This window comes from Vipera berus, assembly GCF_964194415.1.
Source record: "Vipera berus genome assembly, chromosome: 1".
NCBI classification, from domain to species: domain Eukaryota; kingdom Metazoa; phylum Chordata; class Lepidosauria; order Squamata; family Viperidae; genus Vipera; species Vipera berus.
This window is the reverse complement of record NC_138202.1, coordinates 266,311,202-266,316,649: the sequence shown is the minus strand read 5'-3', so window position 1 is coordinate 266,316,649 and position 5,448 is coordinate 266,311,202. Positions and strand designations below refer to the sequence as shown.

At 36.6% G+C, this 5,448-nt stretch overlaps 1 long non-coding RNA gene across 1 annotated transcript; it reads left to right on the top strand.

The window, feature by feature from the left end:
* The first annotated feature begins 918 nt into the window (after window positions 1-918).
* Window positions 919-3,903, top strand: LOC308679122. The gene is made up of 3 exons (XR_014028699.1): window positions 919-1,639; window positions 3,427-3,488; window positions 3,890-3,903. It is a non-coding gene; the product is annotated as an uncharacterized lncRNA (long non-coding RNA).
* Window positions 3,904-5,448: the final 1,545 nt, after the last annotated feature.

The following is a 5,448-nucleotide window of genomic DNA, read 5'->3' as shown; positions in this document are numbered from 1 at the left end:
TGTGATTCAGTTTTTCTTTAAGAAGCATCATTAAGTTCAATATAGACAGACGTTGAGTTAAGCAGGGTCATTTCTGCTATTTAGCAGCACCAAACATAATAATAGTTGGATATACAATAAAGGAAAGTAATTCTTTATCATTAATATTTAAAAAAATGATTATGCCTTTTTAATTGTTAAAATATTGCTTGGAATGTTTTTTTTTACCACAATATTTACTTGACAAGTGAAAGTAACTTCTCTATCTGAAGTACCTTACAACACTGTCTTGTATTGTTTACAAAGCCCTATTGAGCTTAATGGGATTTAATAGCAGGTAAATGGGGTAAAGGATGGTAGTTTTAATTAATCTAATTAACTGATTAATTTTATATTTTAATTAAATCACTTTAAATCAGACATGTCAAACACAAGGCCCGGGGGCCGGATCAGGCCCGCAAAGTGGTTTCATGCGGCCCGCGAAGCCATCCTGGAAACAGTGAGGGAACGGCCCCCACTGCCTTGGCCCTGGCCCAGAGACCCTCCTTCTGCCAGAGACCCTCAGATCTGTCCCACTCCTGCCCAGGCCCCCATAGGAACCCTTGATGCGAACGATGTAGAGCTGGCCACACCCACCCAGGCCATACACACTTTAGCCACACCCACCCAGTAGGCCACGCCCACCCTGGCCACACCCACCCGGCCCCCTGAGGGCAACAGCAATGCTGATGCGGCCCTCAATGAAATTGAGTTTGACACCCCTGCTTTAAATGAAGATGATACAGTTGATTTTAAACAAAGGAGAGTTTTAGAATGATTTTTTTTAAATACTCATTGTAATTTTCCATAATTTCACACATATTGCATTAAATAATTCCAGGTGTCCTTGTGCTATTAATTTACATCTGCTTATTAGGATGTTAATTCTGTTATTGTTATACTAAGAGTACTTATGGGAAATTTGATCTGCCACCTTAACCAAGAAATAATGTTTTAATCAAAGATGCTGATGGAGCCAGAAACAGGCTTTTCCTGTGATTGCCTTGGCTCTTGGTTTGTTTGACTGAAGAATTGGTAGGTTGTCCTATTCCAGAAAACTCTAGACAACGTTTTTGAAAACCTTGCTACCTTATATCCAAGGTGATTCTAGCCTCCCTCTTGGAAAAGGCATTTTTGATCATCTTCAGAGGACTGTACAGCCTATCAGAGAACTATGCAGCCTCTGAAGGCCACCAATGACGTGGTAGAACAATTTGGCTAAAAATTGTTAGCCAACCTATTCCATTGACTGACAGCTCTTATCATTGGGAAATTTCTCATAATATTTAAAATGAATCTTCCTTGTAGATTCAACCTACTGGTTGTCCTCTAAAACAATAGGAAGCAAGTCCATTCCCTCTTCTGAAAACTGAACATATCAATTTCTCTCTCTCTCTCTCTCTCACTCACTCTCTCTCTCTCTCTTTTAAAAAAGTACTCACAGAATTTCATTTCCATTATTGTCATCCTCTGAACTTGATTCAGGTTGTTGGTGTCATTAGATTGCAATGCTCAAAACTGTATAATGTACACTATTCCAAGTGAAAGAATAAAACAGTTACCTGATTCTTGTTTTCATTCTTTTTGTCATTTTAGCAACTACATCATGTTGCTGGCTCAGGTAATGATCTCTCAGACTATCTGGATCCATTTCACATGTATTCCTGCTAAACTAGGTTCCCTTCCCCAACCCCAAATCCTACAGTATTGGCTTTCTTTTTTTTTCTTACGATTTTATCCTGTGTTGCAGCCTACTATTCCATTGCATGTACGGTATATTTGTCTTTCAAAGTGTTAGCCATTCTTCCTAGTGTTGTCTCCTTTGCAAATCAGATAACCATCTGCCATTAGTGCAGGTTCGAGTCCCACCAGGCTCAAGGTTGACTCAGCCTTCCATCCTTCCGAGGTAGGTAAAATGAGGACCCAGATTGTTGGGGGCAATAAGCTGACTTTGTAAAAATGCCGCTTGGGTTGTGTGTGAAAGCCCTAACAAGCAGGCATATACATAGAATGAAGGCTACTGCTAAGCTTGTAAGCCGCCCTGAGTCTTCGGAGAAGGGCGGGATATAAATGTAATAAAAATAAATAAATAAATAAATAAAGCTCTCAACCCCTTTTATTATTAATAAAAATATTGACTAGTACAAGGTCCTGAACAGAATCCTCTGGTACTCCATGTGATACTATATTCCAATCTGAGGTTGAACGGTTTATAAATGTACTGAATGTAGCAGGCAGCCAGTAATGATTCCAATAAATTTTTAGTTAGCAGTTAATAGTCTGTCATGATGTCCTCATTAATAAAAGGGTAAAATATTGGATGAATGAATACGTTTAAGTAAATATGTTTCCTATTGACTTTCAAATTCTATAACTGCTTTTATATGCCAAAGAGATTTAAACTCCTCCTCCTTCTTCACGTTTAATTAGTACATTAAAAAGTGCCTGTCAATATAAGTTTATATGGTATATATCAGTGGTGGGATTCAGCCGTTTCGCACCAGTTTGGCAGAACCAGTAGCTAATTTTTTGTTGCCCAGGCCCAGAACGGACTTCTGGAAGTAGCATCCACACAGGGAACTGGTTGTTCACATATCTGAATCCCACCACTGGTATATATGTGCTCTGGTTTACTTTTTGTGTCATATAAATTAGGAAACTCTTACGCAAAGCCCATTCGGTTTCTATGTTTCTGAAAACATAACTTTTTAAACTTTATGAATAAGCACTTTTAAATTACAGCCATGCTCAGAAGCAATAGCAATAGCACTTAGACTTATATACCGCTCTGTAAGCCCTTTATAGAGTTATCATATTGCACCCAACAATCCGGGCCCTCATTTTATCAACCTCAGAGGGATGGAAGGCTGAGTCAGCTTTGAGCTGGTGAAGGTTGAACTCCTGGCAGTGAGCTGAATTAGCCTGCAATGCTGCACTCTATGTTATTGGTAAAGCATATGGGTATATATGGGGATACCATGAGGTATCCTTAGTCAAGAAGCTAACTTCTTTTTCATTTCCTAGCAATTAGGCCTTTAAAATTGGAGGAGTATATGGGACTATAGTACTGCTTGTCATTCAACTATTCATTTGGATGACTAAAAACCTCTCAATAACTAAAAGCTCCCATAGGTCTGATTCCAAAGCATTACTTGTCAATTGGGAAGAGTTTCAATGCCACAATTACTAATAATTGGAAATGGAACAGCAGGAAGAAAAATAAAGTAGCTCTTTAGAGACCCAATTTGAGACAAGGGATATCCTCTTGAGAGACGTAAGTGAATGTCAAATGTGGCACAGCTGCAGTCTTAACTTTCAGACTGAACATCAAGAACTGACTGGGTTTCTTTTCTTTTTCTTTTTTTCTTTCTTTTCTTTTCTTTTTTTGATAAATATCAAATGCTGCAGAACAATTCAAAGAGAGCCAAAGAGGGACATAAACTGTACTTGAAAAAAGCAGAAGAAAATGGGTATTTTATTTTCATGATTTCAGGCAAAGCATTAATGTAAAATTAAAATTTTGTTTGGTACACACGATAATTCAGTGAGTTACACTTTTCTTTCAGAAATACTTTTCAGTATAAATATTCAATAGTCTTAAAGAATGAGAAAACAACAACAAAAAATAACTTAAAGGTAAAGGGTGTAAGATCATGTGGAGGTCAATAAGGTAGTCAGTAGTCAACACAAACTCCATATAGATTTAGGTAGCATTGCATTTCGTTTGCCTCCAAGGATTTAGGTTTGTATATTTATCTAGTGTTATTTACAACCTTTTAAACAGGAATATCAAAATACTTTACTTAATTTTCTCAATCCAGTTTGTCCCAGTGAATGTTTTGGTTTTCATCCTGCTTTTCGTCCCCTTTAGGCAACAAGTTCTGAATGCAGTATTGCTGGAAGATAAAAACATGATTCACTACAGAATTAAAAAAATGATTTAATTCACTAAATTGTCCTGAGTGCTATACTTACTTAATATGTCCAATATATTTAAATTGATTTGTTTCCATGTAATTATGATTAAACTACGGTAGCTTGAAACTCTGTTTTAGCCAGCCGTACCAACAGGCTGAAGAACAGCTTTTATCCATGGGCTGTTAGGCTTTTGAACGGGATATAATTTTATAAACTTTATGCATGATTGACTTGCAAGGCTGGGGTGTTGTGCAATTAGCTCACATGGTGTAATAAGATGGAGGGTTTGTGTCACTGTAAGTTGGGGGTGGGGGCACGAAGGGAGGCTCAGCCAATCTCAATGTATACATGGTTGTACTTTGACAATAAAGGTTCATTCATTCATTTTAGATCATTTTCAAATTGACCTATCAACTAGGGCTAAAATCCAATCAAATATATCTCATAGTACAATATTTATGCATGCATACTTAAAGGCAGAGCCATCCCAAGAGACAAGAGTATAAAATAATGTTTTTCCCCACGTATTTCTATACATTTTATGGTGCTACTTTGTCAGCAGTCTCAAAGAAAAATTCAATTAGCACAAAATATATAGGACATAACTGAACTGGCCACAAATCAGTATTTCAGTTTCAATGGCAAGCATTATAATAGTACATCTGCAGACAGACTTGATACTGTATACATTTTTGTTGACCAGCAGCAGGGAACAGTCCAAGAGTGCTGTTATTGATTGCTAAATTGAGTTGTCTGAAGCAATTAATTGAATCAACCTAATAATAGAACTGGTCTTTCAAGTGCCATTAAATTCATTGAAACCTTCTCCCAGGCAAGTGGATATAGATTTAGGAAATTCATCACTTAATCAAATCATTACATTTAGTTAAATTATTTTAAACAATTTTAATAATTTTAAATATTTATTTTTTTATATTTTCTGTAAGGATAGCTTTGATCCACCTCACTGGACCTGGGTGTCTACCAATTATTGTCTTGGCTGAAGAAAATATTTGCTTTTGTGACTCCATAGAACTATAGAAAGAACTATAGAAAGGTTGGTTTAATTTTTCTTGAGATGACCTCATGACACTTTCAGTCTCAATGGATATCTTTACTCTGACAAGGATAACAGAGATGGCTTTAAACCAAGTATTTAGAGGAAAAATATAGCCAAAGCTATTCAACCTATCATTTCCTTTCAGAGAGATCATTTCCTCTTGGCACCAAGCATTTGCTTTTATCGCTCAGCAAAAATGTTGTCTAACCACTGTATACAAACTGAAATATGGATTATGGAATTCAGGAGATCATTTGGTTTGGGGTTTTGCTTTTGTTTTTGTTTCAAAAAGATGTTTTTCTTTTAAACAAGAAGCATTTGTTCATTCATAGATTTACCACATACACGCACAAATGAGTAAACACATTAGGAGGAAAAGTGAAATGTTGAAACAGTAGACAAGAAGTTTGTAGCTCACATTCTGGGAAACAAATGGTTATTTTGTGCATCCA